The sequence below is a fragment of the Nipponia nippon genome, unplaced genomic scaffold, assembly GCF_047370975.1.
Source record: "Nipponia nippon isolate SJK-2023a ecotype South Korea unplaced genomic scaffold, ASM4737097v1 scaffold_14, whole genome shotgun sequence".
NCBI classification, from domain to species: Eukaryota; Metazoa; Chordata; class Aves; order Pelecaniformes; family Threskiornithidae; genus Nipponia; species Nipponia nippon.
In genome coordinates, this window is record NW_028262330.1 from 13356042 (window position 1) to 13379456 (window position 23415).

The 23415-nt window shown below is 53.5% G+C and overlaps 1 protein-coding gene across 4 annotated transcripts in view; it reads left to right on the forward strand.

Moving 5' to 3' along the window:
* Positions 1-4930: 4930 nt before the first annotated feature.
* Positions 4931-23415, forward strand: part of MYOCD (myocardin) — a 268262-nt gene continuing 249777 nt past the window's right edge. For all 4 annotated transcript variants that reach the window (XM_087751048.1, XM_087751034.1, XM_087751039.1 and 1 more), the window contains exon 1: positions 4931-5040. The gene's annotated coding sequence lies outside the window, so the exon portion shown is untranslated. The remainder of the gene's footprint in view (positions 5041-23415) is intronic.

A 23415-nucleotide genomic window follows, 5' to 3' on the forward strand; every position in this document is an offset into this window, starting at 1 on the left:
CCCCCGGCATTAACTTTTGGCTGGCTGACTTGTCCAGTCCCCTAGCGCTGGGTGATGCTCTGGCAGGTTCAGGTTGAAGCAGGGACTGTGGTCTTCAGAGTGGTGTGTGTCCTGGTGTGCTGCTCGCAGAGCATCCTGCTGCAGAGCTCGCACTGCCTTACGGTCCTGGCCTCATGCGAGTGCTTCCACACACTCACACACATCCACGCACACACGTACCCACGACCCAGAATTCAGTGCAAATCAATCCTTTACACACAGACACCATCACCCTGAGACCCCCCCCCTCCTTGCACACACGCACGGCTGAAATAAATGCATGGGAACCCAGGGCTGCCTGCTGCAGAGCTGAGCCACACTGCACCACGCTGGAAGCAGCCCGGCGGTTATCTGACCGCCTCACAGTAGCACCGGCATCCCGGTTTTGGGTAATTCCCCTGCAGCAGCACTGGAAGGTACCCTGCGCTTTTTCAGCAGGGCTGCGCTGCGGCCTGCAAGCCCTTGGTGGGATGTCCACCGCTGCAAGCTCCCCGGCGGCCAGGCTGGGCTGCAGACGGGAATGAGATGATGTGCTGAGGTGGTCAATAAACAGGTGTGTGCAGCATGCATCTGCCTGTGCACGGGGCATGGAATCAGGCTGGATGCCAGGCAAAGGACATTTAACTCTTCCAGCACCTAAGGAGCAACCGAGATGTAAGGGCTGGGAGGAAAAATCACCCTGCACGCTTGCTGGCTGCATCCCAGAGCCAGGCTGACAACGAGCAGCCCCTCGAGGATGGTGTTTCCTACACAGCCGCCCCGGCGCTGAGCCTGGCTGGGGTTGAGCCCCACGGCCGTGGGGTCTTCCCGGCCGGCGGAGGTCTGGCTGGGCCTGCTTGGGGCGGCGTGGCTGCACACAGCCGGCACTGGGATCCGCACCGGCTCTCGCCGACCTGCCCCGAGAGGGAACGGGGCCAGGCTGCAGGACGAACTCCTCCAGCTGTGGCCGGGAACCCACAGCTCATATTTCACCCTGCTCGCAGCTCTCCCACTCGGATGACACCGAACGCGTGTCACAGGCACTGGAGCAGGCTGACGGCCCCCCTCCCGCCCACACAGCCTCAGCCTCTGATCCTCCAGCCTCTGCCCTCCGTCTCCTCGCCTCAATGGCTAAAATAAACTGTCTGATACACAGTTCGCATGGTGCTGGGAGGCTGAAGCTGGATGGAAACCCAGTGAGGCATGTGCAGTGCCAGCCACCCCAGGTCGCATCCCCAGCACCTGCCTGGATCTGGGGTGCTGCCAGATCCAACCTCCGTACCCCACCTTCCCCCCGCCTGGAAAACCCTCGGGACATGCCCAGTCTCCCCATCCTGAGCAAAGCCCGAGCACCCGTGAGCCTGCACAGTGGCACAGCCACGCCACCGCCACACCACCGCCACACTGCTGTGACCCGTGGAGGACTGCGACACCCATAGGCACATGGGAAGGGCAGTTGTGTGGCACGGGCAGCGAATGACCCCGTGCACCCGTGCTGGCTGCTCCCATGCTCCCGTGGGATTGCTGGCAGAGGCAACACAAGCTGTCTGCGGACAGCACGGCCACACCACCTCTTGTCACCCCAGGCTGCGTGGCCTGCATGCTGGAGCTGAGCTGCTGTGGGGTGCTGTCAGCTCACGGCACCGATGGGATAAACTCACCACGTGTGGAGCTGGCGGGGAAGAAATTCATCCTCTGGCCCCTGGGGTTATCCAGCCACTTGCCAGGCAGCTGACCCTGCCGCACAGCCAGCGTGAAGGTGTCTCTCCAAAAGCCACCACCATCACCCTCCAGAGCTCCCTCTCCTCCCCTCCCCCTGGCCTGGCTGCCAGCACTGCGCCACGGCTCTGGTGTCGTTGCAGAGTCGTCCTGAACCACCTGAGCTCTTGTGGCAAAACTGTCCTGAAGACCTTCCAGTGAAAACTCAAATGTCCCCCATCAGCAGTGGCAGCATGGACGCTTTCTTTTTTTTGGAAGAAAGCTCAGAGAAGGGTGAGTTGTTTCACTGCAGGTGTGGACTGTTAACTCTGAACCCTAGTGATGACAGCCTAAATAACTGTACAGGTACTATGCAGCCCATTAGTACAGAAACATTCACCTCTCCACCTCAGAACTGTCTCTGTTTCCCTTTGTGTCCCTGTCGTAAAAACCTCCTGCTCCTAAAGGACACTTTCTGGACCGTAGCTCTGCCTTGTCCAAACATACTACGAACAGACCTCTCCCAGGCAGGGTGTCTAGGTGTGGTATTAAAGTAACTTCCATGGGGACCATTGTGCCCATTAAATTACTGGTGCAGGCCCTTTTGGGTCTCTGGCTTAGGTCTCTCCTAGACCAGGAGTGGCTTTGCCAAAAGGGCTCCGCTTACAAGCTGCCATGTAAACAGAGCTGGTGGGAGCCGAGGATTTATGGAAGAGCTGGGGAAGGGCTGGGGGAGATCCCCCCGCTACATCTGTCTGCCTGGCCAGCGACTTCTGCACAGACCAAAGAGACGTGTTTGTTAGTATGAACAGCAGGTTCGCTGGCGGGTGAGTTTACAGCAAGATATAAATAAATAGAAGAAAAAGGACTTTCCCTGCACAGGGGAGTGGCATGCTGAGGAAAGGCTGCCCTCGGGCCGGGTATCGATCAGAAGAGGGGTTTTCTTCAAGGGAGCTACCTGCTGGTGTCAAAAAAACCTACAGTGATTTTTTTTTGGAAGGGTGAAAGTTTGGGATGGGGTGGGGAGGCAAACTGCCGCCAGCACCGTCCCCAGCGCACAGCACAGCAGTGGCACCCGCGGGGCACGGGTGGGTGGCCGCCATTCTGCTCTTTATCGACTGGGGGACAGCACCAGGGAGAGGATGTGCAGGGCAGAGGCAGAAGAGGCGCAGGGAGCACAGGCAGGGAGCCTTTGGGGCTCGGTGTTAATGGGGAAAAAGAGGCACAGCCTGAGCAGAGACACTGGCTCTTGGGCTGCTCCTGTGTTCAGAAAACACTATTTAGCCCAAGGGAGGAGGACTGCACCTGGGAAGACCCTCTCTGCATCCAGGTTCCCTTCCCAACAGCAAGAGCCTGCAAACCTCCAGGCTTCAGCCAAGTACTGAGATTAAAAGGGAAAGAGTTGATCTAAGGGACAGTAAAGTGTTATAGGCTGCATCGGCGCAGCTCACCCCAGCACCGCTGTGCAGGACGGCCTAGGCTAACCTAAGCCTTGAAAAGGGGTTTTATAGGTGGGAAAGTGATATTTTTAGGGCTTTGACACATAGGTGAAGTCAAAGGGCGTTCAGCAGCAGCTCATTCTTCACTCCCAAGGACCAAGTCTGGAGAAATCAAGTCCTTTGGGACCTGCTGATGCAGCGAACATGATAAAGAACAGCTCCATTCTTGAGGTGAGGCTGTGTCCCTGGGACACAGGAGAACAGGATCTGCAAGCACCCCCTTCCCCTTCTCCTTCCCCAGCCAGGGGTGCTCCCCAAAACTGCCTTTGGTACCCCTTCACCATAGCCTGGTGCTCCCATGAGCCGGAGGGTCTGCAGGGTGCGGGCCGTTGTGGCTGTATGGACGTCTCCTACCCACTGGGGAACGATGGATGTACCCCGAAAGAAAGTAAAGAGTCTTGAGGTGTTCAGTGCACAGGACCTGCCTGCCAAGAGAGCCCTTGGCGCACAGCCGTGCCTCTCTATGGCCCGTGCCCTGGGTTTCACAGCTGGTACGTGCCACGCAGGCTCGGTTATCGCCTGGAGACAGAGACTGCTCTGCTCGGGGTGACAGCACCTCTGGAAATGCCAGGCTGAACTAAATAGTGCTCAGTTACCTGGGGATTAGACCTCTGGGTGCGCTGGCCAGCCCAGGCGCCGTGACTTAGGACTCGAGCTGCAGCAAGCCCCGGTTCGTCAAAGCCCTGGTGGTTTCCAGTGCCAAGGAGACCCGTTATGCTCATCCAGACTGGACTCCCTGGGCAAACGGGGATGTAAGGCAGTGAGCCCGGCAGGGACTGACACCCAGCCCGCACATCTGGTCGGGGTCCCTGCCCAGCTCCTCACTGCTGGGGTAGGGCTTTTCCAGCTGCCCCCACTACCATACGGAGACACCTAAAGGGGTGCAGCGGTAAGGAAGGGGGGGGCTGGGATTCGTGCAGGAGGCGGCAGAAGCCCGGCAGAGCACGGGGGCGGCGGTCAGCTCCGCGCCCCCGGCTGCGGCACGGCCCGCAGCGGGGCCGGGGGCGCGGGGTGCCGCAGCCGCGGGGCGGAGGGGCCGCCCTGCAGCCCCGGGGCGGCCCGCGCTCTCTGGGCAAGGCTGCCCGGTGACCCCCGGAGCTTCCCTGCCTAAAGGCAGGGCAGGAGAGCGGCTGGGCTGCGGGGTCCCGGAGGAGAGGGCAGGTGGAGGGGCGGCAGAAGGCAGCGCGGAGGCGCACGGCGGGGACGGCTGCCGCCGCGACACCCGAGCCCGGGCAGGGGAGGCTCCTCCTCTCCCTTAACTCTTGCGGGGGCCGGAGCGGAGCCCGCGGTCCCGGTCTGCGGCTGGGGCCGCCCAGCGAGCCCCGGCCCGGGCGGGGGGGGCGGCTCGGCCCCGGGCAGCCCCCGGGCTCCGCGCTGGGGCCGCCGCTGCCCCCGGCCGCAGCCCGGCGGGGCAGAAGGCGGGGACCGGCCGCGCCCCGGCCCCGCTCGCCGCCCGCCCGCGGGGATGCTCTGCCCCCCCCTCACCTGCGGCCGGAGCCGGGCAAGGTGGGAGCTTCCCCCGCCAGCCCCCGGCCGCAGCCCGCACCGCCCCGCACGCCGGCCCGGCCAGCCCCCGGCCTCCCCTCCCCTGCACCGCGGGCTGCAAGAAGTTAATTTATTTTTGGAAAAGCAGCTCTCAGAGTCTGTCTAATTCCACCCGCACCAGCTCCTTTCACTCTATTTTAAACCAGTTCTTACTGTGCTTCAAGTTTATAAAAACAATCACTGCTCCCTGATAAAAGCAGCCCTAATCCGCGGAGAAAGCGAGGAGTCACAAAAGCAGCATCTCCTCCAGGACACTCTAGCTCAGCTGAAAAGTTTGCAGGTAATTTACGTTTCCTACTTAATGTCTTTCTGTTCTTCTAGCTGCTTTCTCACATGCGTGTTTGGTTATGTTGACACACGGCACCTACGTGCTGCGGCATCTCTAGGTAGACAGAGCACAGTCAGGCATTGCCGCTGCCTCCTGCTTCTTCTGGGCTATTGGTGGGGCCTTGGTGGCCGCTTGCACCTGGCAGGTCTCGGACTATGTGCAGACCTACACGGAGCGTGGCACTTGTTCGGGAACAGGCACACGGTGCATTTAGCAAATCAGGAGCTGGCCTTCCTGGAGAGGCCGGCAGGGAAATGTGGAGAGGGTGCAGCGGCTGGCTTTGCAGAGGGAGGATGGTGGTGAAGGGCCGCGAGGTTCCCGAAGGCTCTTGCTTTGCTGGAGCCTTTTGGAGGCTGCTCTGGTGGTTACTCCAATCCCTCCGCCCCAGCCAGCGCACAGGGTATCCCTCCCAGCGGGTCAGGCTGTGCGATGGCACCCTGCTTTTGTTCCTCTCACTCCCGCTTTGAGAGGAGGACTTCTATGGCTCTGTTAACTGTGGAGGGTCATTCTGGTTGCACCAAACACTCAGCTGTTTAATGCAACTTCTCCATGAGTCACCAATGCAACCCACAAAAACTGTTTAGAAAAAGCTCCTGGCATCACTCATGCTTAGAAATCCAGGGCATTTATGGACTGCTTTGTTTCTTTTAAATGAATGCGTTGCAAAATGCTGCCAGTCATAAACTACTGATGTCACTTGTTGAGCACTAAAGTGCTTGGGGGAGGTTTTGTCAGCCTCGTGCAGGGCTTTCTGGTGTTGCAGGGTTAATGCTTTCGAAAGCACCGCCTTGGCAGCTGCGGAACCGTTACATTTCCAGCGCAGTTCGACTGTGCGGGAGTGGGACAGGCGGCAGCGCTGCCGGGATGGGGCTGTGCCGGTTCCCTTTCCTCGCAGGCTGAGTGACCCAGTGCTGCCCATGGGTGACCTCTCTCCTCATCGGAGCGGCCCTCAGGGCACATACACGTGTTCTGGAAAAGGGATGAGGGTTCAGGTTTTCTCACTGTGTATTACAATTGCTGCTTTGCTGAGATCCATCTGGATCCTGGCTGACTTTTCCCTGTTGCCTATTGGTGAAACACGCATCATTTCAGCTCTGAGTGGGGAAACAAAAAACCAAAAAGGCAGAAAAATTAAAGAGTTTTTTTAGGGTTTCATGATGTGATCTCTCCTGTAAATGTTCATTTGTCAGATGGCCTGAGGGACAGCAGAAGTCAGCGACCCCACGTCCCCCTCTCTGATGCTGCTCTTTCTGGTGCTGTCCATGTGTTTTGGTGGTCCAGCGTGCAGGGGACGGGAAATGTGGTTGTTGTGTGGAGCGTACAAGCTAAAAATAGTTTCCCTCTCATGCTCCATCTGAATGGGCAGCCACATATGACTGTACATGGATTTGTCTGATAGTCCTGTTTCAGTGTAAGAGACAAAATATCTTAGTTATGGCTTTGTTCTTCAGCTAACAATGGGTAGCTAAAAATATCTGACTTTGTTCCACTCAGTAAAGTTCTCTCAAGGGGAGACACTAATGCTACATTTTTGCCAGATCCGTGCAAAACGCAGCCAAAGAAAATGCACATTTTTGCCAACAACTTTTCATAAAACATGTAACTAGCAGAAAACTCCATACTGTTCTGCAAGCGGGGCTGCGCTGTCTGCTGCGCGCAGCATCCCAGGGCTCCTGGCTGCCCTGCTCCCCGGGAGCATCTGAGGAGGGCAAGGCACGTGGCCTCCTCCCCACCTTCGTCCTCCTCCGTGCATGCTCCAGCTGCACCATGGGCTGCCAGCGCGTTCGGGCTTGGCGGGCACAGAGTGATGCGCTGCTGCCTGCTCGTGCCTGGCAGGGGGAGATTGCCCCATTGCTGCCAGTGGCAGCTGGTTGGTGGTCGCTGTGGTCTCGCTCCAATTCCCTTATTTCCCGTTTTATGGCAGCTGGGGCTGGAAGCCAGCCAAGCCGGCCTGGTCCCGCTGTGCAAGCGCTGTGCTCGTGTTAAAAGCCTGGCACAGCTGCTGCAACACGCTCGCAGCCTGACAGCCAAGAGGAAACCAGCAGAGACCTCACTGGGCTGGCACGGTCCCCGCAGAGAGGAAGGAGATGGGCCCTCCTGTGCTCACCCCCGTCTCCAAGTAAAATCGCTGCCTCCCCACTGCTGCCACCTCGCTCCCGGGTGCCCTCTCTTTGGCTGCAGCACTGCACGAATGGTTACTGCACCCAGGAAGGGTCAGGAGGCAGGAGACCGGTCCCATCCTTTATGCCTGCGGAGGCCAGACTGTTCCTTGGGTAACACTCCCTCCGACAGTCCCTTGCCTTGCAGCCATGGGCAGAGCAGATCTGGGTGACCTCAGCTGAGAAAGCCCCTCTTTCCACGTCAAAGCTATTTGGGATGAGTAAGCAACCACACCGTTTGCAACAGGCACTTTGCTTTGTCATTTACAAGTACCCAGGCTCAGCTGGAGCTCATCTTGATTTGGGCTGCAGAGCTGCCCACCAGGTGCTTGCTGAGTGGGACCAAGTCTTGTTTTAGCTTTGCCCAGCATCAGGACAAGACGTTGTGCTGCTTCTACCTTCCATGGTACTGCAGTTTTCCAGGCTGAAACTCATTCTTGTAGCTCTTCTCTGAACCCATTCCCATTTTCCAGCATCTCTCCTGTCGTGTAGGCACAACGACCAGCAACGATCTCCCTAATTCTGGATGTCTTTCTCTGTGCTATATTTGCTTTCCAAGCCACAGTGCTACATCCAGAGCTCCTACTCAATCCGTTTTCACTGTGCCCCTTCCTGCAACCTTGTCACTTTGCTGCTTTTCTCCAGGGTCCCTCCGCTTTGCATGTGGCCACATTAAATCTCTTTAGCATTCAGGTAGGGACATTTCAGAAGAACAGAGAAGGTTTGTGGGTTGTGGCAGGAGCAGTCCCCTATGCCAAGACCATTTGATGCCGGTGAGCAGCTGAAGTTACTGATGGAGGATGGATGAAGGCCAGGGGACACTCTGTGGGTCTGGCAGTTACCCTGCTCCTTCTCCACCCCTGGTGTGGAGGACTTGTCTCCTGCTCGAAAGGCTGAGCTCCAAAGGTGGGCTGCCCACCCTGGGTGGAGAAACGCATCTTTTGGGAAGAAGATGCTGCCTGATGTGATTCATGCAGTGTTTGCCACTGCAGTATTCCTGGAATGTACCTGCTTTATTTCTTGGTCTTCTCGCTTGTTATTGGAGAGGAGCGAAGTTAATGTACTGGGTATTAGATGGTGAAGAGATCCGGCCCCTGCTCTTGGGTTTGGAGTATGCATGCACCCCATGAGTTAGGGGTACCTTGGACCAGGGGTGCAAACATAGGACGGAGGTCCCTGAGCTGAAGGGCAGGGACCTGCCGGGATGTTGCTCTGCCAGATGTGACACATTTGTGACAGGGTTATAAGTCACCTCCCCACCTGCCTTTGAGCTCCCGGCAGGCTGGCTGTGCGTGTCCTCCAGCACAGGCTGGCTGTTGGGTGCAGATAATTTGCAGATGGTCCCTGCTCCTGGGGAAGCTCAATGATGTCCCACCGTGCACGGCTGGGGACATCACTCATGGTGCCAGCTCAAGGTTTTCCTCCCTCACCTGTGGGCTCATCAGCACAGCTCTGCTGGAGGATGGTTCAGAGATAGAGCACAGACTCTTGCACCCAATGGAGCAGAAGTAAGAGGCACCAGTGCCGAGCAATCAGCTCTTCTGCCTGCCTCTTCCCCAGCTCCTCCAGGATGCCATCTGGCCTCCTCCAGCCCCAGCTGCGTGCCCCACAAAAGCAGTCAGCCCTTGTGTTTCCCTACACTTGCCTAGCTCCCAGAGGGTAGACACTGCATAGACAAGATATTGTCTTTTAGAAACTCCCCCAAAGCCCACCTCTCCTGCCAGCCTCCTTCCCAGGCTCTGCTCAAGGACACGTGCCCACCCTTGGGACTGGGAGCCAGTGGGTGCCTTGGATTCAGGCATCAGATACAGAGACTGTGTCCAACCTCGAGCCCTCATGTAGGAAGTCTGGAGAGGAGCAGTGAGCTGATAGCTGCGAAACAGGAAAAAGAGCACACCAGATCATGGTGTCCAGCTCCTTGCTGTTCATGAGACTTGCAACAGCGCTGTTGTGGTGAGTTACAGGCAGGACCTGTCTGGAAGGGGACAGGAGACAAGTTCATAATTCTTTTGGCTGAGGTGATCCAACGATGGCAGATTTCCCTGCTAAGTCTGCAGAGCCTGAGCCTTCAACCATACTCTGTGTCTCCTGTAGAAGCACCTCTGTTTTGAGATTGCCCAAATTGCACGTGAGCTCCAAAGGTGGTATAGGCACTGATGCTCAAGAGTGTGATCCTAAACACTCCTCCCAGGTCATTGTGGCTCCAGGTGCCTGCTGCTAGCCTTGCCGTCTGGAGGCAGGGCTGTTGCCATCTCTGGGATGGCCCATCTTTCATTCACTTGACCGTAGGTGGTAGTGGGTTTCAACCTATACCCCTCGCTTCCCAGGCGAGTTGTTTCATCTGCTGCTTGCCTTGAAGCAGGGATATTCTTCAACCACGAGTGATAGTTTCATGGGACAGGCAGGGAGAGGGACCCTCCGTACTTGTCCTTCCTTCTGAGCCAACCCCAAGCTGGCTTTCAGTCTCAGAGACAACAGTGCAAGGGATGCAGTCAGGGGAGGCAAGGGGAGAGGTTGTGGCCATGTCCAAGCATGGGTGGGGGAACAATCTGTCAGTACAGACCCTATCCGCTCTGCACCTACAACCAGCTGCCAGGAGATGGGGGCTTCTGGCTTGCAGGGGTAGCTGTGGACATGGGGCATCATGCATGGGAGTGGATCATCCAACCATCAGAGCATACTCCTTTGGGTCCTTCTAGCTACATGTTGGTGTCATGGCCCCAAGATGGGATCTTATCACTAAGGGTTTATGCATGACCTGCTGTGGTTATCTCCTGTCCTGCCGGCTGGTGCTGCTAATGATTTAGTTTAAGCTATGAGGAAATTTCTGAGAACCTCAGGTGGGACCATGCTGTCTGGATCTCCCAGGCTGTGCTGTGTGCATGGTGCACGTGGCTTCCTGGTCAGCAGACTCTTCTCCTTGGGTTCACGGAGCACATTGGGAATCCCGCTCTCAGGTTTGTCCCCTTCCACACCTTGGTGCTTGGCATGTGATGCTGAAGCCAGAACATCCAGTGTAGTGGCCTTCACGATCCTTTGGCCACTGCACCTGGGACCTGCCTGTGTCCATTGTGCCATGTGTCCCAGGCACACAGCAGCTACCAGCTTGGTGCTGTTGGCATTGTCCTGGAGAAGGCACCACGGCAGGGGCCATATGTCTGCCTTTTCTGACTCATGTTGATTTATGTCTCAAGCCAAAAATACACCCCGCTTGCCCAGGCACTGTTGGAACAGATGCAGAGGGCTTATCAGCCGTCCCCGGGGACCTCCTGGTTCTGGACCTCATTGTGAGGGTGTGACAGCCAGGAGCACCCTCAGGAATGGGGCTGTGCCCACTCTCTGAGCATGGAGGTGTGGGGTGTGCTGCCTTCCCTGCAGGGACGGCAGTGGGACTCTGCACCTGGAGTGTGCTGCATGCTGTGGGGAAAGTTTCTCCCTTACAGACAGAGCTCTGCCTAACGGACAGTGGGCAACCTCCCAGGTGGCTTGTTTTTGCTAGGATGTTTGCCCATCTACCAGCACACTGTGCAATGGGATTCCCAGTGTCAACTGGTGGGGCATGCCGGTGGACCTGCAGATGTGTGATGAAGGGCCAATAGATGCCTTTGCAGAGCTGGGAAGGAGTTAAGTGAATTAAAATAAAATCCAGGCTAAAATGAGTAGGCTTTCCCACCCACCCCTCATGCTGGCCAGGGACTAGCCCAGCCTGGTGCACTCCAACCCCCACCAGCTCCTGCTCTTCTCTGGATCTGTCCCAACATTGCACAGTGCAGGCAGCAGGAGACCTTGGGGTGCCAAGAGCTGCTCTTTGGGTGCCACAAGGCAGATGTGGGACCTGTGATGGCTCTGCACTGACCCCGTTCAGACTCTTACCAGTGTTGCCAGTGCTGAGCATGTGCCCAGGGGGGTTCCTCATCATCTGTCCCCGAGGGCTCTGCTCAGGAGGGAGAAGGGACCTCAGTTGGCACTGGGTACCTCAGTGAGCATCATCCAGCCCATAGGCAGGCTCTGACCTCTAATGGGGAAGCCTGCCCGTGTCTTTCTGCATGTTAGGAGCATGAATGGTGTCCAGTCTGCCTGATATTCTCCATTCCCAGTAAATATCTGGGACACACCTGTGAGCTCACCATACCCCTGCATAAGTCAAGCTTCTGGCACCCTGCAATGTTCCCTTTGTAACATCCCACTTGTTCTGTTAGAGCTTGTGCAAAGCCATTGCTGCTCTCTCTGTTGGCATCGGTGTGGGCGCAGGATCCCCTGTCTCCTCCATGCCATTGCCCAGCCTTTTCCCAGCCCTGCATGCAGTGGGTGCTGAGGGTGGCCTGGAGGAGAGCTGGTGCGGCTCTGCCCTGGGGGAGGCTGGGGTAAGGCAGGACCTGCAGAAATCTGCAGCGTTTCACTCCAGCTCACTCTGGTTTTGTTCCCCCACCTTCCCCAGTGGTGTGCCTGCAATGCCAGCCACGCTGCCCAGCGGGCTGTCCTGCAGCAAAGCTGTCCCTGAGCCCTCAGATCTGTCACCCAAGTGCAGCAGCTCACACCTAGCTTCTGTGTGTCCCTGGACCAGTCACCAGGGCTTTCTTCTCTCCTTGTAGTCCGCCAATCCCATTAACTGCAGAACTGGTTATACCCTTTATGTCATTTGTCAGGCCTCCCAAGGCCAATCCATCCCCATATGCTGCTGTAGCCAGCGAAGGGGAAGAAAACAAAGTGGCTATGGCCTAATGAGGATGACAGTCTGGCATACTCTTATTAGAGGAGTTTCTCTGCTCTTAGGACAAGTTTGTGAACAACAGGGTGATGCTGTTCCCAAAGCGCATTACAGTGTGTTACTCCCAAACTGAGTTTTCCAACTTCCCTGCATTTCTAGAAGCTAAATTGCTGCTGAGGTAGGGAAATGATCAGGAAATTGGGCTGAGCATCTCACCGTAGGAGCCGGTTTCAAGACGTTCCTACAAGGACTTGCTGAAAGGCAGAGGGACCTGGGGGTGAAAGAGCTGAAGAGAGCACATGGACCCAGTTGGGTGCGGATCCAGATCCAGCACATGTCTGTGCGTGATGTTCCCTATCTGCACTGCAGGCTAATGCAATAAATCAAAGCAGATCACTAGGAGGCAGCCTGTCAGAGCAGGTCATTTCGCAGGGCTTTGACATCGGCCAGCCAGCTGCTGGACGGGGCATATGGAGTTTGTTTAACTACCAGCAGCAGCACGTATTGCCTTGGGTCCAACAGCTCGTTTTGCAGTGCGAGTAACAATAACATGCATTTGGAGTTGACGGAGGGTTGCTATGCCATGTGGGATTTGCTCTCAGCTCAGGAAATGTTCCTGGGAAAGTCTTTTCCCTCCCAGTGTTAGAAGAAGAGTCTCGACTCTTTTCTGAAGTGGGACGATGAATAACAACTCCCCAGAGATGTGGCAAATGCTGTGAAACAGCCTCACATAGCTGTGAGCTCCAGCTCAAAGGACCCTGCTGCGTTCTGTCCCTGGAAAATTTGCAGGGTCTTATTTCTGCTCAACAAACAGCACGTAGGCATCTCCACCAGCGGCTGTCATCACCACCCCAAGGAGCCGTCCCGGCATGCCGTACAGAGTCCCTGGGCTCAAGGCTGACAAACGGCTCCCTCCCCAGAGATTGCCTCTCTCTGCTGCATGAGTGCGCGTGTCCCTGTGCCACACGGGCTTCCCCTCTCCTGGTGTTTCTGTGGCTGGCCCAGCAAAGGGCAGGAGGGGTTGCAAATAGCTTGCGGAGTGCTGAGCTGCTGTGAACACAGCCAGGTCTGCTGCTCCCTCCAGCCTCACTGCTGAGTGGAGTTCAAATGACAGGAATGGTCCTTCAGGTGGTATATGAGCTTGGCAAATCCCTTGTGCCATTGCTTACACATCCCTGTGCCACTGCTCTGCGTTCTCCCTGTTTCCCTGCAGCTTTTCTGTAAAGTGGCTCCAGGCCTGTGTCCGCCAGGCTCCATCGTCAAGTCCTGCAGAGCAGCCGGGGTCCCAGGGCTGCGTGCATCCCCATCCCACCGCGGTGCTTTCCTGCAGGAAAACGGTCTCCTCCTCCTCTCTTTAGCAGTGCAATCAAACCAGACATGAAGAAGGTGCATAACTCCTTTACCTCCATCAGTGCAGCAGTTTCGGGGCCCTCCTGACAGGGTCTGTCTTCTGTCCACAAGGCACCCAGTGCTGTGGGGCCACCAAGGTCCTGCCAGGGTCCAAGAGGTTGGACAGTGTTGGTGCACGGGACTCTCCACATTGTCCCAGAGGTCTGTCCTGCCATCATGCTTCACCTTCAGGGATGTGGGATAGTGAAAGGTGGACACATGGCCTTTCAGAAGCGTTCCTAAACACACTCCTTAGTTCAATTTGAACAAGAAGGATACCAAAAAAATATATCTCAAGCAGCAGTGCCAGCCTTGGTTTCCTCCTGAGGAAACTGCTACTCCAGATCCCTCTCCGGGTCTGAAGAGCTGTGAAGAATAGCAGAGACTGATGGGCAGAGGTGGCCCATGACTGCTGCCTGAAGATGTATCTAGTAACTTCTGTGTCCCATCTGAGACACCTTCCACCAGTCTTGGCTCGGATGAGTCACTGGTAGGCTCCTGAGTCCAAGCCTCTGGCTCATGTGGGCTGAGCACAGGGAGCAGACAGGCTTGAAAGGTGGAGAGGTCCTGGGCACAGCACGATCAGGGCACCTGGGAAAAAGAACAGGGTTGTCATTTGTGACCATGGCCGATGGTTTCCTTGGAGGGGAGGTGCAATTGGCGCAGCCCTGCGTGCAGGAGGTGACCTGCTGCTGTGAGAGGAGCGCTGCTGTTACTAGAGCACAAGGGGCTTACTAAAGCCGGGACATAAAGAGTGTGCTGAGGACTGGTGCTCACAGCGGTTAACCCATAGCACACAGCCAGGCCTAGAGAAAGTGATAAGGGATGTCTAAGCCTGGAGTGGGAGGCAGCAGCTCTTTGGAGAAGAGTAGGATGTGCCAAGAGCCCTGGTTTTGTACTCTGTAGCTGTACAGCAGTCTTGACAACAAGCCCGTGCCGGCTTTTCGTTGAGGATTTTCACCCGTACAGTGTATTTGGTGGTATCTGCTCCCCTGCATTGCCTTCTCCGGGGCCATCTGACTGCAGCACGCACACTCTGGCTGCCCAACTCCCCAGCCATTTGTCACTGAGAAATTTAACTTTCTGAAGTCTGCAAGCTTGCTAAGAATAAACTTAATAAATTAGTGAGCATATTTAAAGTGCACCACTGCTCGCTGATCTGGCATTTTAATCTACTCGTGAAGTTATCCAGAGTGTTTGCTCAGCGTGTGGCCAAGTTCTGAAATATTTGCATGCTGCTATTGTCAGTACATCTTCTGACCCTTTGCAAAAGGATGGCAGGAGGAGTGAATTTATAAGAATCTTCCACTGGCGAAGGTAGCGGAGTCGTTCCTGCTAACACACTCGGTAGAGTTATCTCCCTGAGATCATCTTCGCCTGTTATTCCGATCTGGTGGATGAGATAGATACTGTTAAACAACGCAGCTGTGTTTTATGTTCTCCAGGGCTACATATCCTCTTCAGTGACACACATTCTTTGCAGGTCAGTTGTAAAACATGTTTGATGTTGGCACATAGGCAGCCGGAGCAAACTGAAGCCACTCTTTCCACTTGGGAATGACGGCAGTGGTAGCTGCAGGTTAGACTGGCCTCTGCCCTGTTATGGCAAGAAGCGTCCTGCCCGTCTCCTTCCTGCCTCTTCCCTGTGGCTGCAGGCAGGCAGGCAGGCAGTGGGAAGAGGGGACTCCTGCAAGCCAGACAAGGGCCAAAGAGCTGTGTGCAGGGCTCCAGGAGCTGGTTCTCCTCCCCTCATCCTCTGCCTTGTTGCAGTGATGTGGATAATGGCCCCTCCACGGGCTGGCTTTTCTGTAAGCCACCTTCTTCCAGCAGCTCATGAGGGTTCACAAAGCCCTGATGAAATGGAGCAAGAAGCCCTGGCTATTTGTAGCCATGGTTGTACTTCTTCTGTGACCACCTCCATGCTCTGGTCTGCATAAGGTGTAGGCTCTGGCTCTGCAGTCCTTACACACCTCCTGGAGTTGCCTTCACTGGGAGCAGGATGCAGAGATTTCCAGTTGCTGGGCACAGCCACAGTCCTCCTGGCTCCAAGGCACTGAAAAGACTTCAGGCAGAGCCGTGCAGGGAACCCAGGAGTCCCCAGCCACTGTTTCACTGCACAGAAGTTGGCATTTCTAGGTAGTGGATCATCTGCCCTGTTTTAGACATCTACTTAGTGCAAGATGAATGGCTTCCTAAACACCACTGACTATAAAAGCTGTGGAGGGTGACAAAGCAGTCTGACTCCAGAAGAGGATGACTCCCATCTTTGTCAGTTTTGAGAGGTCAGAGTTTCTGGAAAACTGTTTTGCTGAACGATTCCTGACATGTCATGAAATAAGGATGATGGCAGCTCTTTCTATGCTTGGGGTCCAAGAAAAGCCTTCACAGCCTGGTCAGTCTTCAGTAGATGATGCAGGTAGGAGCAGCTAGCTTGGGTACAGCTGAAGAACCAAAGATGACATCTGAGCATCTGGGAAGGTGGCAGTGCTAAAGGAAGGGAGGGAGGAAGCGGATGGGAGAGGACGTCAGACGGCAAGTTAATAGCTAGGTTTGGGCCACCATGAGTCAGGTGTGTTCCTGCTTGGACATCTAAAGAGGCAGACTGCTTGAGATCTAGGATTAGGGGAAGTTAGAGCTCAAGTAGGAGTAGACCGAGCTAACCTTTGTTTAGGAAGCCCAGTTTTCAGTTAATTTGGGTTTAAAAAAAGCCTAAGAATTTGAAAAGAAATCTTGTCAAGAATAAAAGCCTTATTTTTGGAGAAGATAATTCATAAAAAGTTAATTTGGAGGAGGATGGAAAAGGGGAGTCGTGAAAGAAAAAACAGAAGGATTAGAACTGTAAGGGGCAAGGTAAGGTGGAGGCCACAGATGCCCTGGTGTGACATACCAGAAAGGGAAGGAAGTCACCGGGACTGCCCAATGCTCAGTGCAAGGTGCACCTGGCCAGCTGCCCATCCCTTCCCAAATTCACGGCATGTCACCTTACAGACTGTTTGTCCCTTTAAAAATTGACCATAATTGACCCTTCATGTTGGAGGCCTGTTCAGCGACCCTGAGTCCAGTGAGTGACACAGTCCCACCATGGGACCGTGTGTCTCACTGAGTTCAAAACACCCATGGCTCGCAGGCTGCAGGGGCAAAGAGGTCCTAAAGGGCAGATCTTGAGAGGAGAGGTCGCTTCTGCTTTTGCTGTATAAGATCTCTGCAGGTCTAAGGAATGGACATAGCTTTTTTTGTAGAAAACTTATCACTAGGAAAAATGCCCCTGTTGAAGCTTTTACTCTCAGTGAGGCATGACTGAAAGGGTTTTGTTTTCAGAGTTCCTTTCCATTCTTGTTTGGACTAAGAGGCCTTCAGATACCTTTGTGATTATCTAGTCTGGCTACCAGGTACAATCCAAGCCCAGATTTATTCCTGCTTGAATCAGAGCAAGCAACCAAGCATGACGTAACATTTGCTAATGATGGAGATTCCCACACTGCCTGACTAAATTGTTCCAGTGGTTAATTACCCTTGCTGGTATGCCAGTAAGCATTATGCCATATTACTAGTTTCAGTTTGCCTGGCTTCAGCTTCTGGACATTGGATCATAATAAAGCTCTATCTGCGAGGCTGGAGAGTCTTCTGTGGGGAAATACGCGTGATCTAGATACTTCAGCACCTGTTTTTTGGCAAGCAGAGTAGATTGATCTCTGGAGGTCTCTCACTGCAAGGTTGGTTCTCTTTAACCATCTTCACAGCTTTTCCCCCAATCTCTCAACATCCCAGTGAATGATAAGAACCAGAAGCAGGTGCTGAGTGGACACAGGCACCCAAATGCAGGGTGATATAATTTCTCTACTGCCCCTGGAGGCTGTTGTCCAGGGGATGCGGTGGCTTTTTGGCCATCTTCACACGCAAAGAGGGTACAGCCAACTCAAGCTCTACCAGACTCCCCCGGGTCTCATAATCACCACTTCCCAGGACAGAGCACCCTGCCTTGTATACGTGGCTGATAATCTGTGTTCTTGTTCCCTAGATGTATGACTATATTTGGCTATATTAACTATCTGCTTGTGCCCAGTTTAACCAGCAACCCGGGCCACTCTGCAGCAGTGATCTGGCTTCTTCTCTATTTGCCGGTCTCACAGTCTGAGTGTCATCAGCAAACTTTACCACAGATGATTTAATATTTTTTCAGATCATTGATAAAAACGTTGAATAGCATAGGGCCAAGAACCGACCCCTGGGGAACTCCACTAAATCCACCCCTGCTGGGTGAGGAGTTCCCATTTACAATTACATCTGAGACACGTCACCCAGCCAGCTTTTAATCTATTTAATATGTGCCATGTTGATTGTGTATTGTTCTAGTTTCTTAATCAAAATGTCATACAGTACCAAGTCAATTGCCTTGCAGAAGTCTAAGTATGTTACACCACCAATATTATTTTTATCAATCAAACTTGTAATTTCAGGAAAAAGATGAATCTTAGTTTGACGTGTTCTATTTTCTGTAAGTCTATGTGAATTAGCATTAATCGTATTTCTTTTACTTAAATCTCTGTCTGTTGCATGCCGTAGCAGCCTTTGGAGGTGACTGCCCAGAGCTGATGCCAGGCTGACAGCCCTACCAGTATCTGGTCCAGCCAAATACTTCTATAAACATTGGCAAACATGAGCTTTCTTCTATTGCTGTTGATTGCTCTAGCGCATCCATCCAGAGACAGACTAATACTAGCAACAACTTCAGAAGAGCTGTATTTATTCCTTTTATATCAAGAGAAATTGCTTCTCATTAGCTTCAGGTTTGCAACCCATACATTGTCCTCAGCTCTTGGCTTCCCTTATCAGTTTTCTAGAGCTTCTCACTTCTCATTCATTATTATCAGTTTCCACTTTCTTAAGTTATATATGGTTTTCTTGTTTTTCACAGTTGTCTTCACTTCCCTCCCAAGCCAGAGTCGCCTTTCTTTTTAACCAATGTTGCCTTCTTTCTCAATTGTGGGATTGTGGTTTTGGGGCAATGCGCAAAATGTTTTTCAACAATTCCCACTTAGCATTCATATTTTTCTGATTAAATTCCTTCTCCCAATTGATTCGGTTCATAATTGTTTTCAGCTCTGTGAAACTGAACCTTTTTAGCATTAAGTAGATATATTTTCAGAACAGAGCTTCACTTTAAATATTCACTTTATTGTCATTTTGCTTTTCAGTTAAATAAAATAAAACATTGACTCTTAGAGACATTTGGCATGCATTTTAGGGTCACAGAACTGGGAAATGGAAATTGTTCCCGAGAAAAGTTGTTTTCATGAAATGTTTCTTGTCAGAATATATATTAATTTGAATAAAATTAGGCTTGTCTAAAATCCAGAACCATGGAGATGGCATCATTCCTCTTTTGGCAACCGAAGATTGAGACATTTACTTCGAAACTTTTTTGGTTCTCCGAATTTCCCCAACATTTTTAGTTTGGCAGCTAAAATGAGAAACTCTGTAATTACTTTGGGGTTGTTCAGATTTCACTGGAAACCCAATTTCCTTTTTTTTTTTTTTTTGGTAGGAAATGTACATTTCCTTTTGAAATTGCAAATTTGATGTAAAAAATACCGCATTTCATTGACAAAACATCTGAGCAAGCAGTTGTGACTCATTCCACGGAGGATGCCTATGGCTGGAAGGTCTCTCATGAGTTGCCCATCTCATGGCAGGACTCCTCTGTTCTAGAAATGGGTCCCACTATTTACTCTCAATCCAGATTAATGGTGCAGCAGGTGACGGGCTGTTTTATTTCCAGAAAAGGCAGGGAAATACTGTTGGGCAGCATGTGCTAGTCCAGCAGCCGAACCACCCCGTGTGTGATGGAGAGTTCACACATTCCTGTGGGAAGGGCGTGTAGACCAGCTGGGGAGAAGATACCAGACCCCTCTCTGCACCTTCCCTGGGGCTGCTGACAGCTTTGCATGTCAGATGGTGCACATAGGGAAGAGGGCAAGTCCAAAGTGCTTGCACCCCATGGCTGGGCGATGTGTGACCAGGTTGCTTTATGAGGAGAAGGTAGGAGAAAGCAGATGGCCGTGGATCCAGCTGGACTGGCCACTGCAGGCACTTCCCTGCCTGAAACCTGCAGAAAACCATGGGGAGAAGGAGAGTGGACTGGCCACTCAAGCCAGGGGGCTGGGTCTCTGCTGACTCACAGGAGATCTCCAGATGACTAGGTGAGGAGGTCTCAGCACATTCCCTGTCTGTGCACCCTCCTGATCAGGATGGTTTGGTTCTACAGAACCTTCACGAACACTGTGCTTTCCCTCACCCCTCCTCTGGCTTAGACCCCAGGGTAGGCTGAGCTCTGTCTTACAGCCTCTGCGCTCCCCAGACGTGGCACACTGCTTCTGGAGGTAAGATTACAAGAGTTAACGTGCCTTATTCTCATGAGTCACTTTTTCATTCACACATTAAGTTTCTGCAGAACCATTTACTGACAGAAGGAATCATCTGCTCTGACCTCTGCGTAGCAGGCCAGGGAATTTCATCTGCTGATTCTTGCATTCTGTCTGCAACGTCTGGTCAAGAAAAAGCATTTCTTTTACAATGAGGTACCCAGTCTTGAATTAAAGCCTTCTTGCTGAAAGCAAATCTGCTGCATCCCCAGCCAAGTTGGGCCAATGGGCCAATAGTGCTCAGTGTTAAAAGTACATTGCATATTTCTGCGTAGATCCTGGGTTTTGCCTGCCAGATTAAAGAGCACCCTGCCAGAGAGGTCTGCCTCCCACACTGGCGTTGCTGGATAACTAGAGCTGCTTCTGCTTGCCTGCAGAAAAGAAAGCCCTTTATTCCTGGGAGAGCTCCTGGTTTTCTCCAGACCTTTCAAGCTCCATTATCGCTCCTAGAGCCCAAGACAGGCCAGGCAGGCTTCTCTCTCGGTTCCCATCCTTCTCTTCTTTTGCTTCCTACCCTGAGGAGATCTACAAGACTTGCACACAATTTCAAGGGCAGTATTTCTTTGATGGGGTGCTTCCTCATGGCTTCCCTTCCCCATGTCCCTACCTGGGAGATTTTGTTGACCTGTCCATAATGGACATTCCTTCCTCAGTTGCTTTACCAAGCGTTTTTGCACCCCACTGTTGGCTCTGGGCTCAACAGTGATGGGGCGCTCAGGCCTGGTGATGGACAAACTTGAGGGACGCTGTCACGTTGGCCAGTTCCTCCATGCCTCCAGGACTCCCCAGATCCCGAACTCCAGCTGCGCCGAGGCACCCTGGTCACGCTGTGGGACAGCAGCTCCCCTGGCGCAATGTAAAAACAAAGGCAGAGCCAGAGCGACACGGTCACTCTCAGCTCCCCCATACCCCAAACTCAGGAGCCTCTTGGCTGACCCTAAGAAAGGGCCAGTGCACGTGAGACACGCTGCCGAGAGATCCCCCATCGTGACATCCAGGTCTGCTCATGCTCTCCCCCTCTTGCCGCAGCCCTGGGTCACGTAACTTGTGCTCAGAGCGGGCCAGACAGACTCTCTGGCAGACTCTCTGGCATCGTTTTTTCAAGCCTGATTAATGGGGCCAACTCTCCTCCAGATTGAACTCAAGAAAATACCATTATCTCCTGTGCAATGACTCAGATATTGTATTGCAACATCTTGTTGGTAATGTCAGATCGCAGGCAACGATATTAAAAATGAGCATTTTACCCTGGACAGGGTATTAACTATGAAATTAAATCTGTATTTATTGCCTTTAGCCATGAACCTCTAGACTCTTCCAGAATAAATGTTTTTAGTTCCGTGCAGGAAGATTCTGGCATTTATAGGCCAGACGTTTCTAAGGGGAATATATACCCCATGTGCTCACCCTGCTCGATACCCTGGGCTGTGGGTTACCATGCCGTGTGATGTCATGGCAGATACACTGAGCTCACGCCTCATTATGCCGAGCCAAGATGAAATACGCACTGCACCCCACAGCCGCTCATTTCTGACCGAGTGCACATTGTAAATACCAGCCACGTGCATTTACTTTAGTGGTTTCGGCCAGCGCCTGGGGAGAGCAGGTCCCTGCAGTGTGAGGATGGAGGGGGCTGTCTGTGGGATGGGCTCCATCCCCAACAACAGGGCACCAGCCCTGGCACCACCATGGGATGGGGCAGAGCTGGGGCTGGCATGACAGCACTTGTAAGCAGTAGGAAAGCCACCATGTTTCATACATGATGGTGTCCCTGGCATGGGAGTGTGCGGCATCCTCCAGGACAGGAGTGAGCATGGTTTCCCCAGCAGTGGGGAAGCCCGGCTGCAAGCCCCCTGAGCCCCCCAGCCTTCCTCCCTGCTCAGCTCGGATGGAGGCACAGCAGCAAAGTGCTCCACAGGTTTCATTAGCCCTGGGTGAGGGAGATGACTGTGAGCCTGGTGTGTGCCAAGGGAGGAATGCCACCTGTCACCCCCCAGGACCCCGTGCTGGCAGTGCACCCGGTGCCAGGACTCAGCCCTCACCCAGGGTCGCAGCAGCCCCACGTCTGCCCTCCTCACAGCCCTGGGAGGGCACAGCATGGATGTGCCGGGTGGCTGCAGCCCAGCACTGGCTGGGATGAACAGAGCAGCGAGCAGGAGGACAGAGGTCCTGCAAAAGGCAGGTGACACATACACCCCTGGGGCGGCCAGGGCACCAGCCATGGGATCCTCTCTCCCTGGGCTGCAAGGTTTGGTCCTCAGCCACCTCCTCTGCTTCCCAGGCTTTTCTGCTGAACAAGAGGGTTTCACTGAAATGGATGTTTTGCACAGAAAAGGTCTGTTCTTGGAAAAAAATAATAAAAAAAAAATAATTGGTTTAGTGAATGTAAGTATCAGAATCAAAACCAGGTGGCTTTATTTGAATGCAAGTGATTTATCACTGGCATTTTTCAGTTGAAAACCAACAAAGAAGGACTTTTAAAAGGATGATGAGAAATGATGACGTTCAGTTTGGTTCAGCTTGAAGCTCCCTATGTGTAATTTTTTTCTTTTTTCTTTTTTCTTCCTTTTTTTTTTTTTTTTTTCCCTTTTTTTGGACAAATATTTGGAATGGCTCTTAGATTGGGTTCAGCTTTTGTTCTGGATGAGTTTCTGGTGTTGCCTGGCTCTCTTGCCAGCATTCTCCAGGGTGTGCTTCCTGGAAGGTGGGAACCATGTGTAGCCATACGAGACGTCGCCAAATGCACCTGCAATTTCCAGACTGGCAGTTCGTGATGAAATCCTGCCAAATCAGCTTTCCAGTGATGTTTCCAGTGCCACGGAGTGGCCTGAAGTACAGCAAACATGGCCAGCTCCTCATTCAAAGGATCTTAACTCTGTGATCATACTGGAAGGTGAAAGAAAATTAACCACTCCAAACTTTCTTTGTCAGCACGATGTAGTTTGCACTCGTAATCACGGCAGCATGGCTTGGGATAACAGCACCCCAGGAACGGGTTGTGACTGAGCCCACACTGCTGCTTTAGGGCATTTCCTAAGGCAGCTGCAGCAAGGGAGCCCCAGGTCAGTACAAGGAGCCCCATCCACGTGCACGCCGCAGGGTTTCGGTGCTCCCCAGCTGCCCTCTCGTGACACACAGCTGCCTGCCTGTTCCCATGCAGTGCTCGTGGTGTGAGCGGTGGCAGGGTGCCAGGCTACACGTGGCCCCACTGTGACAGCGCTGAAGCCCTTCACTGCGTCCTGACCCGGGAGGGAATCCCCAAGGTCTTCCTCGCGTGAGTCCAGGGCTCGCCACACTGCAGCACCAGCACGCACCTTGGCCACGTCTCATTCCCTCAGCCCTCCCTGCCTTTCTTCCCGTCAACAAGCTGAAGCCACAGCTCTTGGCTTGCATTCCTGCCCTCCTTCCTCCTCCTCTGCGGTTTGGGGTGTCTGCCGTCCCATGGGACGTCAGCAGCTTGCCCCAGAACATCCCCCCCAGGCAGAAGCAGAGCACAGGCAGATTGTCACTTGCACCCCATGGGAGGGCAGGATGGGACTGATGGATTTAAGGGCTTTTCCAAAAGGCATCAAGTCTAGAGAGCACATACTTGTTGTTAAACGCAAGAATACTTCATTGTTGTCAAGTGTAAAAATCACTTTCTGTTGTC